The sequence below is a fragment of the Dasypus novemcinctus genome, chromosome 17 (genome assembly GCF_030445035.2).
Source record: "Dasypus novemcinctus isolate mDasNov1 chromosome 17, mDasNov1.1.hap2, whole genome shotgun sequence".
Classification (NCBI taxonomy): domain Eukaryota; kingdom Metazoa; phylum Chordata; class Mammalia; order Cingulata; family Dasypodidae; genus Dasypus; species Dasypus novemcinctus.
Window position 1 is genome coordinate 95,538,202 of NC_080689.1, and position 13,969 is coordinate 95,552,170.

The following is a 13,969-nucleotide window of genomic DNA, read 5'->3' on the forward strand; positions in this document are numbered from 1 at the left end:
AGATGCAGCTCAGACAGATGGAGGAAGCATGTTCTGGTCTGTGTGAGGAGGAAGCAGCTGGTACTGCAGGACTCAGTGTCCTACAGCCCTAGGAGGAGGTTTGTGCTCGAGGCTGAAGCACTGTGGGAGGATAGCCATAGCCATGCTGACAGTAATAATCTCCCAAATATTCAGGCTGAACTCTGTTGATAGAGAGAGTGAAATCTGACCCAGAGCCACTGCCACTAAATCAATCAGGGACTCTAGATGGCTGGGATTACATAAGTAGAAGAGCAGTTTAGTAGCCTGTCCTGGTTTCTTCTGGTACCAGGCTAAGTTGTTGCTCACATTCTGACTAGACTTGCACTTGAGGGTGACGGTCTCTTTTGAAGATGCAGCCACAGAGCCTGGAGACTGAGTCATCACGATGTCCCCACTGGCACCTACAGTCAGAAAAGAACATTGATCATACAATGATTCACAAATGTATAAAATATGTATCTAAATGTATCTGTTCTTATTTATCATATATAATCAGATCTGCTTTAAATGAACTGATTTATTCCCTCTGCATAGTAAAATCATTCTCTAAACTTATAAAGATTTTTCCCTTCTAAACCTCTTACCTGAGACCCAGAACAACAGGAGGAAGAGGAGTTGGGGCTGTGACATCATCGTGCTCACCCATCTGATGCACTCAGGCCCCATTTCCAGGGAAAGTGCAGTAATAGAGCTCTGAGCAGACAACCAAGTCCGCAAATTATTAGAGAGTATAAAGGGAAACATAACTGTGCAGTGAGTTGTGAAGATAGACAAAAAATGGAAGGAGAAAAAAATATCATAACCAGAGGAAATGCAATTATATCCCTGAAAAAGAACTTGAAATCAATTTAAGACCCCAATTGTAAACAAAGATCAAAAAAACTGACAAATTATAGCATTTCATTTCCAAATATACTCTTCCAAATGAGCAATAAGCATCTTGAAAGCATAAATTGATTCTGTAGTAGAATATATGCATCTGTAAATGTACAATTTCAGAACTTAATTGAATCTATTAAATATGGTGCCAAAACCTGTGAAATATACTCATATCATTGGATAAATGAAGCTGTAGTACACCAATCTATTTTAGTCTATTCTGAATTTTAAATAGATATTTGAAATTCTTCTTGAAGATCCCAAAGACACTTCCATATATCCAATACAAAAAAACTGTATTCCCTTCAACACAAACACTATCTCTTGAAATGAGTCTCCAGATGCTTACAAGTCACCCTTAGCACTGTAATCCACCACTTTCTGAAATCACTGACGTGATTACCAACCACCATGGCCACTGTCTCTGCATCAATGATACAATTTCAATTGCTAGAGTCGCAGTATTTCTACAGTAGAATATTAGTAATTTCACACTAATCTATATTTTATTCTTCCATCACGTGGACCTTGGGATGGTGATGTCCACTCTACCTCTAAATTAAGAGGGGTTTAGATCCCACATGTCTGATGGATGCAATTCTCCTGCTTGGAGTTGCAGGCACTCTCGGTTCCCTGCTGTGGTGGCTGACCGTCCTCACCTCCCTATTAGCTGACCTGTGCAAGTCCAACAAACTGGAGAGTAGGGGCTGAAACTCTGCTGAGGCTCAGGGACCAGCTGACACATGGGCAGTCTAGAGATTGAAGTCTCCTAGGTATACACCAACCCCAGCACAAACCACAGGTCAGTAAAAGTGACAGAAGCAATGTGTAGAATGTTCACATTTGAGTCCAAATCCATCACACTCAGGAACACAAATTCCAAAGTAGGGCCAACTGACAAGGAACTGAAATCCAGAACCAACTGTCTTGACCGTAGAACCTGTATGTGTCTGTAGCCCTCAGGAGCACCAGTACCTGGATTGCATCTATTTTGGCTTTCTCTAGGATCCTGCTAAGGCGTGCATAAGCATGCCTGCTCTGATGAACCTCCTGACTCTTTCTTGAAGATTCTTAGCCATATAAACTCATTTGTCTTTACCAATTCCTCTTTGCATTCAAGGTCTTTTTCTAGTTGCATCACAAGTTAGTGATTGGCAATAATTCCTTGGCACCAGAGAAGCCACAGGTGTTTTTGAGCGTTGGGGGAGAGAAGAAGAGATGTGATGTGGGGGAATTTTTGAGACTTGGAGTTGTCCTATATGATATTTCAGGGACAGATATTGGACATCATATATCTTGCCACAACCCACCGAATGGCCTCGGTTTGAGTGTAAACTCTAATATAAACTATAATCCATGCTTTGCAGCAGTGCTCCAATATGTATTCACCAAATGCAATTAATGTGCCACAATAATGAGGGAGGTTATTGATGTAAGAAGTGGGGGAATGAAGTGTGGAGTATTTGGGAACTTCTTATATTTTTAAATGTAATGTTTTTTTTGTGATCTATGTATCTTTAAAATTTTTTTATTAAAAAAAAGAAAAAGCATATCTGAAGAAATAATGTCCGACAAATTCCCAACCCCTATGAAGGACATAAATATCAATTCAATACCAAGAAGGACAATGCACCCCTAACTGAATAAATTCAAATTGACTTACCTCAAGACACCCACTATTCCCAAATGACAAATATCACAGCTAAAGAAAGAATTCTGAAGGGAGCAAGAGAAAAGCAAACCATCACATACAAAGGAAACTCGATAAGATTAAGAGCAGACTTCTAATTAGAAACTATGGAGGAGAGAAGAAAGTAGTATGATGTTTTAAGATACTGAAGGAGAAAAACTGCCAGCCTAGAATTCTGTATCCAGCAAAGCTGTCCTTCAAAAATGAGGGTAAGTTCAAAGTCTTCACAGACAGCAAAAACCCATAGAATATGTTAACAAAAAGACAAATTTGCAAAAGATACTAAAGGGGGTGCTGCAGCCTGTATAAGGTAAAAATAAAAGGGCCAGATATTTGGGGGAAAAGTAGTAATTAGCAGACGTGAAGTGTAACACCTCTACCTTGTGGTAATAAGTAAAATGACTTCTGCTCCCAGGATCTGATAGAGCAGGATCTTCATTTATTCCTACACAAAACCAATAAAATGTACACAATTATTAAAATAAAAATATCATAAACACATCTAGGCATAGAAGATTATATTATGAGCGAGTAAAGCAGAACCCTCTGACCTCATAAAAAATTCATTTTACTGGGAGGGGCACATGATAAATAAATAAATAACATTCTGCAGCCACTACTGTCCTGCTTCTCTGAGATTTCCCCCCTATAGCGGTGCTGTTACTCAGGAAACGCAGAGAAATGTGACCCTAGGTCTATTTTATGGCCAACCCTCTGCATAAACAGTCAGAGGAAAAGAGAAAATTGGGACAGTTTAACAATTTTATACAGAAAAAAATATCTTCTCTAATGAGATTAACTTTTCCTGTAAAGAAACTTACTTAATGTCCACAAAATATTTTCCTTTAAGTCGAATTTCCCAAGGCATGTATTGGTCCAATTCTAATTAATAATAAGTTCATTTTCTGTAGTTTGTCTCCTTCAGTGCCCATTAACTTAGGAGACGGTCCCCTCCCAGCATTTAGTAATGGTGCGGCACAGACCCCTATCATCTCGGAAGGCATTCCTCCTCCTCAACAATCCACCATGTTCTTGCTCCAGCATGTATTTGGGTTTGGAAGATGCTAATAATTTCTTCAGATTTGCTCTTTACCCCCATGTTTTACTTTTGCTCTTCCATGAAGTTACCTTTAGCATACATACATAATTTTACTTATTTGACTTCAATTTTTACTACTTAATTGATAGGTTTCCTGCTTCATTACAAAATAATCTCCTTCCACACTTACCCACATTAGTTATGGATGACATGATGATAAGGCAGGATGTTTCACGTAGGGTAACTGGCCGAGAGGGTTCCACCCAAAATGTGGGATAAGGAAAAGTCCTCTCTGAATATGGGATATTTGGGCTCATGTTTGAATAGAGTGGGATGGCCTTCAAAGGTCATGGGAGAGCACTTCAGAGGGGTAGGCTAGACAGTTGGACCTGGCCCTGGGCACAGGGGAGGTGCGAGGTTGCACTGAGGGACCCAGGGTTCTGGAGCAGCTGCCGTAGCCCACAGTAGGATGCGGCCCAGAGAGGACCCAAGCCCAGGAACCCCCCGGGCTGACCAAATTCCTGACTGTGAGCAGTCAGAGTGCCCTATCCACAAGGTTACAAATGAAGATGATGGAGATGGCTTTGTCTGGCCTGAATAACAGCAAACTGGTGGCCATGCTCTGAAGACACACAGTGACCTGGCCCAGGATTCTTGTTTGGCTTCTGCTTTGAAGTCCACGGGCTGTCAAGTGTGGCTGCTTCCTCCTGGACCCACAGACCCTGATGCATGAAGAATTTTGAGATTGTGCACCAAATGGAGTTTGGACATCTTTGGAGATGATTTCAACCAATGGACTAGGAAGGAGTGTGTTTGCCCATTTGAAGATGCAGCATCACTGCCTCCAGCTTTGCTCCCCATCTGGAGAAATGCTGGGAATGGGTGAACAACAGCTGCATTGCAGCCTCCAGTTTGCCAATAGCAACAGTAGGAACAAGTCTGAAAGTGACCATGTGGACGATGATGGCATCAATGGCAATGATGGGTCCTGTGGCTCGAGAAGAAAGCTAAGAAGAGAAAGTCAGTAAGAACCCCAATTCCTCTTGATCTAAGTCTTTAGAACACAAAAACATTGAGTTTAGCAATCCAGGTTCTTTTAAGCATCATAACTCCACTGGGATGAGCTATGAGACCATGGGGCCAGAGGAACTGTGATGCCTGCTTACCATGCAATGTGGGGTGATTTCTGAGCATACCAAGAAGATGTGAACAAGGTCCTTGGGCTGTCTCCAGCACACATATGGGTAGTGGCGAGCTGTGTGGATTTATTTCCTGGACCCTCAGGCAACCTTCTGGAGGTCAGAGCTCCTTAGACAATGACAAATCTTTTTTTTTTTTAATTAAAATTATTTATTTTTACGAATTACATTCAAAAAATACAAGGTCCCAATCAACCCCACCGCCCCATCCCCCACTCCCCCCACAGCAACACTCTCTCCCATCATCGTGAGACATCCACTGCACCCAGTAAGTACATCTCTGAACATCACTGCACCCCGTAGTCAATGGTCCACATCATAGCCCACACTCTCCCCCGTTCCATCCAGTGGGCCCTGGGGGGTCTACAATGTCCTGTAATTGTCCGTGAAGCACCACCCAGGACGACTCCACGTCCCGAAAACGCCTCCACATCTCATCTCTTTGTGACTGGCAGCCAGGCCCTATCAGCTGGCTTTAGGGGGATGATTCCTCTGAAATCTCACCCTCTGATAGGGGCTTCTCTAAGACGAGTGAGAATCAGGGATGGGGTCTAGATACCAAACAACCCTGAGCCAAGGAAATCCAAGAAAAAGAAATCCCATTTGAGCATGGTAGGGACTGCTTCCAGCCTGGGTTCAACAAGAAGAAAAAGCCAAATCAACCAGCACCCCCAATGACCAGCATCGATGATGACATTAACTGACCTGGTGCAAGGTCTAGCCTTTGGCTGAGCAGAGCACTCTCTCCCCACCCCACACTGGGGTCATAGCCTGGCAAATGGACAGCCGGTAGGGGTTTGGGCTGGGAAGCCTGATCGGTCAGGCAGGCAGAGGATCCAATTATGTATGCCTTGGGGTTGACAGGATCCTCTGCAATGAAACATGACCCCTTGGCAAGCAGGACTCAGACAAAGACATTTTGTGCCTTGCACATATGTGTGGTGTGGAGCTGGTTTTCTTATTAAATCTGTGAGTTCCTGAATGTGCAGGTAGGTCAGGAGCCTGACCTTGGCACTGTGGTAGGGAACTGCCTGATCCATACCCCAAGCACTGGACTAAGCCCTGCCGAGGGGCACTGAGACCACCCGGAGGCTGTGGGCTAGAGGCTGAGCCTAGAGGGCCCTCCCCGAGCTGCCCTCAGCCATGTGAAAGGGTCCAGTGCTTGGATATGAGGGGCAGGGCTGGGCAGTGCCCTGTCTGTGTGCAGAATCTTATCAATTGCCCCCAGCCCCAGGGCGAGGCAAGTGCAGAGTACTGTGTGCTGAGGTGGGCATCCAGACCTGCCTCCACCTTCCCTGCCCTTCACAGGGGCTGCCCCTTCCCCTCATGGGTCCTCTTGGCAACAGGAACTGTCCTTTGGTTGGGTGCCAGGAAAGGGCTTCCAGCCTCTGCAGCTTCAAGGAATGGGAAAGGGAAGGGTGGGAAGAGGAAGCTGTGTATCAAAAGCACTGCCCCCTATCCCTCCTCCCGGACCCAGAGGTGGTGAGGGTGGGGCCCCAAGGTGAGAGGGGGAACTGTGCTACTTTATTTGAAATGTATACCAGGCTCCATGGTTTTCAATTTCCATCTTTCCTACACCAGCTACGTATTGTCCACGCTGTATCCTATCATGAGTCTTAGTTTGTGGGGAAGTTCTGTACTAGTTTCCATGGTCAGTGGCTTTTCCTTCCATGTATCACTCCTCCCTTCCCCCACCCTACCTGCCCAGCGGTCACCCACCTGACAATACCTCATGCTGGGGTGATTGGGGGAGGGTGGGGCTCACGGAGTCCTGTGGTCTTGAGATGCACATGTCATCCATCTTGTACAGGTAGCTCATTTGTAAACACTCTATTTCTCTGCCCTCATGACTGCTGGAGTAAATAAAATCCATTGGTTAAAAAAAAAAAAAAAGAGGGAGGGAGGGAGAGAGAAAAGAAAAGAACATGACTTGAGTGATGAAGGACTGGATATTTAAGACAAAAGAATCTTTGTGCAAAAGTGGACAGGGGCCTGATCTGAGGGGAACATTAATTCGATGAAAGTTTGAAGTATAGGATAAGTACTGTGAGAATCCATGGAACAAGACTGAAAATTAATTTTTGTTTTTTGCAGATATTTCTGCATCATTTAACAAGCAATAACACTCAGAGGATGCAGAAAGTGTGAAAATCATTCTCATTTCAGGGCTAGCTGGGACATTCACTCTTCTATCCTCTTCTCTGAAGTCATGGAATGATTTTAAAAAGTGAAATATTCCCAATGCTCCATACCACCAAAGATCCAATTGAAGCTCAATCAATATTTGGTAAAGGATTTTAAAAAAAGACATAGTGTTAAGGAGATAATCTAAAACACCTGGGAACTCTTACTCCCTGGTATATCCACACTTTCTGACAGCTGTTGAAACATTAATTCAGGTCCTTCTGTGAAGTGATTTTGCACGTATCATTAAATCTGTTGATTTTAATAAGGGGAGCCCATTAAATCTTGGTGTACCTGTCTGGGACAAAGAGCTCAGTTAGATTCATAGATAAGTAGGACATGAAATGGAAGAATATATATGTAGTTGGTTGCAGAGATTGAGGGGGCCATGTGGCAAGGAATGTGGGCAGGCTCTAGGAAGAGAGAGCTGACAGTCAGCAAGGACATGGGATCTCAGCACTGCCACCTGAGAAACTGATTCTGCCAAACCCCATGAGCTTGGAAGAGAACTCTGTGCTCTAGACAGAAGGTAGCCGCATTGACTTTGTGAATTTAGCCTTGTAGGAACCTGAGAAGAGAAACATCCAACTGGACCTTGACTCTTGACCTATAAAACTCTGATGTGATAAATTGCTAATTAGATATGAAAAGATGGAAAACTACTATAAATACATATATATGAAAAAGAACTCCATACTAAAAGGAAATCATTAATCCAAATAGAAGAATTATCACCCCATTTAGCTCATAGTTAAATGATGCTGACATCTTTCTCATGCAAGGTGGTGTGCTTTATGCCCCTTTTACCCACAAATGACTTCCTGACATGTGACCACAGCCACAGGATCAGAACTGAATACTCTTCTATGAAAATACAAGTAAGAGCAGTATTAGCTTTGAAGATGGCCAGGATTTATTCCCTCTGGTTTATATGACCATGTTCTTTGCAACTGGAGAAAGTTTAGGCAGGGCTGGGGTAAGAGGGGGCAGTGACCTGGGCACATCCTGGGTAGACCCTAATCCCACTGCTGCCTGCACATTTGCTTAAGAGCCTGGACTGTTCCAGAGTCCTAAATGGGGATGATTCCTTCTACATGGTATATCATGGCAATTTTGCATTTTTGTATTGACTACAAAAAACAAAACAAAGCAACATATTTTTCTTCCATTTGTTTTAGAATGTATAACTTTAAGTTTTTGATTTAATATTGTATACTCCTGTTGTTTAAATGACAAAACTTATTAGTACATTATAGATTAAATCAACTTGGCAACTAAATTTCCTCAGCACAGCTCACACAACCCCAAGACCTAACCTCAGAGCACTTGACACAAGTGCTCCTGTTGGAGACATAAAATCAGGCTGAGAGAGATAAGACCCAATTCACATGTAACCAGATCTAACATGCTTCACGGTTCTCAAACAATTCTACATAATCTATGGAATTCTTGTTCCCATTATATATACAGCCCCAATGAATGAGCTCAATCAGTTTGGCCATGAATGAATGAATGTAAAGAGTTAGGAAAATCTTAATAAAGAGGCAAAATTAACATTTAAATTTGAAATGAGATTTGTCGCCAAATGCATAGAATATTGATGTGAAGAATAAAATATGGTGCTATTCCCTTAAAATGTGAGCACTGCATTAGTAGTGACCATGACATTATTCTGTGAGGTCACACGATATTCCTGCAACAAATTCATAGAAACATAACGCATGTGGGGTGTCCTGGATTGAATTCTGGAGAAGGAACAGGATAGCAGTAAAAATTTTGTTAAAATTGAATGAAGCTTGAAGTGCACTGATTAATACTGTATTAAGTAAACATCTTATCTGACAAATATACCATGATTATGAAGGATGTTAACATTAGGGGGAAGTGGGTGAAGGTGTGCAGGAACTCTCAGGACAAACTTGAAACTTTTACATGAGTCTAAAATTATTCAAAAATAAAAATTTATTAAACCAAACACATGGAGAGATACCTCAGTATAGGTGAGTGAACATTGTATTTGACCAAGTGAGGTTTGAAAAGATGAAGCCATGTAAAATAATCCTACTCTAAAGCCAGACCCCATCAGGAGTGATATTAAAACTCATGCTCCAGACATTCAGCACCTCACGTGGCAATAAGAGCTGCATGACTTGCAATAGTGCTCCTTGGAAACCTGATTTTCCTTAGCTCTTTGGACCCTTTGGTGAAAACAATCCTACTTTAGAAAAGACTCTCTAAATGGAATGAATTTCTAGATCTATATATTCTGCGCAGATTCTTTGTTAAACTGAATCTTCCCAGGGACAGTGAAGTTGTGTTACTGACTTCCTTTTCCCACCTCATGCTCACAATCACCCTTAACTGCTTTAGTAGGATAAGTGAGCACTCATTCTTCTTAAGTTGGCATTTCCATGGGATCCAAACTTGTGCGGCAAGAAATGCAGAGATTTTTGACAGCCCCTCATGAGTCAACATAGAGGAAGTCAATGACTCTAGAAACTGACAACTCTCCTGTGATGCCAAATATTTCACACTCAACAAACTGAAGGAAGATCTACTTGAACTGTCAGCCTAAATATTCCAACTTTTAATTATGGAATTTCAAAATTCATAGCTCGAGTCCACATAGTTCACTTTTTTCTCATCAGACTTTTAATAGCAACTTGGTTAAATACTTTGCTTTCAGTATTTGCAACAAACTAAATACTACAAGCGCAATCCTTCCCACTTCATTGAATAATGTAAACTACAAGGTAAACCAATATCCATGTGGTGCAGCAGTGCTCCCAAATGTATTCACCAAATGCAATGAATGTTCCATGATGACGAAAGAGGGTATTGATATGGAAGGATTGGGGTGAGGGGGGTGGGGGAGTATATGAGGACCTCATATTTCTTGAATGCAACATTTAAATAAATAAAGAGGGAAAAATAAATTTTAAAAATTCCCAACTAATTTTGAATATAATTTGGACAAATTTTACAAGATTTCTTTAAAAATGCCATTAAAATTGAGGATACCTAGGTTAATTTATGTATATCATCAAAAGCTCTAAATTTCTGAAAATTAACCTATAATTAGCAGCAAACAGATTAGGTATGGAATGGATTATTTTGTTTTTATTCAATATCAAAATTGTCTAAGTTCCTATTCAGTTACTCTCTGTGTGCATGTGTGTGCACATACGTATAGACCTGTGTGGTTAAGCAATATAATATGTACATAAAGCATCTGTAAATTTTTATCAACAGAGTTTCTCTTTGAGTTAGTGCAATAGCACAGGTTTCCTGGATACAAGTATAAAGAACTTCCTACCAAAATCAATTAACAGAAAATCTTATCATCTTTGCTTTACTAATTTAGAAAAAAATTATTCTTAAACTTTACATTGCTGACATTTGTGTTATCATTACCGCACAGGTTGATCAGTTGCCTTCAAATACTGAATTTTTACCTGAATTTACAGTAGTCTTTCCTTTGATTGTGTTTCCTCTCTCAATTTTATTTATTTACTTTTAATTATCTTTTTTTAAAGTTACTAGATTGCACAAAACTTACAATAAAATTTATGAGGTTCCCATATAACCTATTCCCCACCTCCACCCTTATCATTTGAGTAAACTGTATTTTCTGAAGATACATAAATCACAAAAAAATGTTACATTAGAAAACATAAGATTCTGCGTGATGGAATTGGACTCAGAGGGGATCTCTTTTCACAAGACTTGCATGCTACTTTATTGGAATTGTAGTCGGTGCTGGGATTTGAATCTCTGGACTGATAATATGACACCCAGGCCCAGAGCCTCAACAGACTTCAGCTCCTACACTTTGATTTATTGGACTTACTCCACTCAGCTGACATGGAGTTGAAGAAGGTCAACCACCACAACATGGAGCCTAGAGTGTCTACAACTGGAAGCGGGAGGAGTGCATCCAGTACCCATATGGAATCTAAGCCCTCACTTGACATAGATGTGCAATGGACACAACCAATCCAATGTCCACAGAGAAAATGTGGAATGGGTGTGGGAACGGTAGCCATGGTGGCTGCTGGGTGTGGGGAACGGGAGGAAGAGATGAGATGTGGAGGCGTTTTCGGGACGTGGAGTTGTCCTGGATAGTGCTTCACGGACAATTACGGGACATTATAGATCCCCCCAGGGCCCACTGGATGGAACGTGAGAGAGTCTGGGCTATGATGTGGACCATTGACTATGGGGTGCAGTGATGCTCAGAGATGAACTTACCAGGTGCAATGGATGTGTCATGATGATGGGAGAGAGTGTTGCTGTGGGGGGAGTGGGGGGCAGGGGCGGTGGGGTTGAATGGGACCTCATATTTTTCATAATGTAATTTAAAAAAAATAAATAAATAATTAAAAAAAAAGATTTCAATGAGAATAAAGCATGTGTTGTGCTGAAAAAAAAAAAAATAAGAAAACATAAGAAGTTCCCGTCTACCCCCGCTCCCCCCTCCACTCTTCCATCATCAGCAGCCTCCTTCATCATTGTGGTACATTCACCCCACTTGGTGAACACAATTTGGGGCACCACTGCACCCCACGGTTAATAATTTACCCTGTAATTCCACTGTCCCCGTACATTCCGTGGGATATATATTCAGCAGGATATATAAAGTCCAGCATCTGTCCCTGTAATAGTAGTCTTAATAATAGGAGATATTTGGCTTCAGCAGAATAAATTTTCTTAAGTTTTGTTTTGTTTTTTTGTCCTTCCCTCTTCCCCCCAGAAATGATGCCTACCCAGAACTTTAGAATGTGAAATCGGGTCACTGCAGATGGAATTACAGTAAGATGAGGCCGTCCTGGAATAGGGGACCAAATCCAGGGGCTGGTGTCTTTCTAAGGAGGGGACGTGGAGACTCGGAGCCACGGAGGAGGGCGGCGTGAAGAGGGGCAGAGAGGCAGGGGCCCCACGCCAGGCACCGCCCAGGACTGGAGCCCCCGGGCAGGGAGGGGCTCTCCTCGCAGCCTCGAATGCGCTGGTGCTTTCGACATCTGGATTATGGACCCCGGCCTCCAGAACTTTGAAGAAGACGCCCTTGGGGTCGCTGGGGCGCTCCTGCAGGCGTCCCCGCTGTCCAGGTGCGGCCCAGGCCCACCTGAGGCGGTGCAGGTGCGCTGGCCACAGGGACCCCAGGCCCCGGCCTGGATCTGGCGCAGAAATGCCTGCAGGGTCCGGGCCACTGCGTCAGAGTCAGCGTCACACCTGAGAGGCACATCCTAAGGGCGCTGCTGGACCTGTTGTCCGGGCTCCCACAGGAGGGGTGGGTCCTCGGGTGGCGCAGTTGGGGACAAGGACTCCCGCACTCCCTGCAGCTGCCAGGTGCGCACTTCATCCTCCTGGGGAGCCCGGGCCCGCAGGGCGCCCACCGGACCTGGAGGAGTGGCCACGTGATGGACTGCGGGGCCGCGACGTGGCCCAGCCCAGTGGGATGACCAAACTCAAGGACGACCAATGCGGACCGGTCCATCTAGACAGATACTAAAAATATGGTGAAAAATGAAATCAGTATTGAATTAAACTGTTTTCCAAAGGAAGCATCTGGGGTTATTGATGTAAAATAGACATCACTGAACTATTTGCAAAATAATTATTGTCCTCATGGAGGGGAAAAAAGTCACTTTACGTTTCATACTTGTGCACACACACGCACACAAAACACGTGGAATTAAAGCTAAGAAAAATTAATTTAGAAGAACTCCCATTTGATCTAAATGAAATGTCATGTTTCAGATAGACTTAAATAAACCTTAAGGAAATACATGTGGTAAATTGATGTTAAGACTAGTGCTATAAAAATAAATTTACCTGAGAAACAGGTAATGTGTGTTCACTAATGTGTGTTCTGGTTTCAGTTTGAATAGCCTTCACATCACACAGTAAATGTCAATAAAATTGTAGTGGAAGGTATACAATTGTTATCATCTACTTCTTGTCACACAGAAAGTCAGTAGTTAATTTTTCCTTTAGCGTTCACTTTTATTTTCTGTTTTTATTGCAGCCACACACAAAAAAAATGCTTGTGAAGTAAAACACTGGTATGAAACTATAAAAGAGACATGATTTATGTACCCTCCAGTAAATGACAGAGCTGCTTTAGCAAGAGAATTTACATTTCCCTCTATTACTTCCATGACAGGGCTCCTGAAACTCTTTTCCAGCAAATATTTTATGTTTCCCTAACCTGTTATTTTCAATGTTTTACGATATTTACACCAAGTCCAACCTGGCATCTTTGTGTATCAAGCTGGACATAGAACAGACCAAGTCCAGTGTACCTAAGAGAATGGAGGGACAGAGGCGTCCAATATTTCACCCATTTTCTTCTGAGACTAGATAGAGTTAGCTTTACCAAGATGAAAAGAAAAAGGGGCATGAAAGCAAGAATGATTATTACAGATCTCTGGCAGATTTAACTACAAGATAAAGCTTTGTTCTCTATGCAGGGATATCATTAAGATCATAGGAGAATCCAGAAGCAAAAAATAAATAAACAAAAGATCACTAAAACCATCAAGTTATCATTAAAGTTACCTATTGATAACACCTTCTGAGATAAATAAAAAATCTGAAACAAGTTTAAAATGGAAAGTACACTACAACAATTTATATAAAGCCAGACATTTTCAGACACTCTTCAAGAGATAAGGTGGACAAGTACAAGAAGAAGCCAAACTATGAAAGTTTACCAAAGGTTACACAATCAAATAATTTCATCCCAAATTAGCTGCATATCAGAATCAGGTGGCAAACTGGTTGAAAATATGAATCTTGAGACACATTTGGACAAACTGGTCAGAATTCACAGAATTGGACATTAAGATTCTGTTCTGAGAAAAGTCGCCATAACTATGCCCTGTCTGCACAAGTCCATTAATGGGCATTTAGAAACTAGCATTGAAATAAATAAAGCATAACATGATAATTATT

At 42.1% G+C, this 13,969-nt stretch overlaps 1 pseudogene; it reads left to right on the forward strand.

Annotated features, from left to right (window-relative positions):
* Positions 1-4,192: 4,192 nt before the first annotated feature.
* LOC101425508 (ataxin-7-like protein 3 pseudogene) lies at positions 4,193-4,877 on the forward strand (annotated as a pseudogene).
* The last annotated feature ends 9,092 nt before the right edge of the window (positions 4,878-13,969 follow it).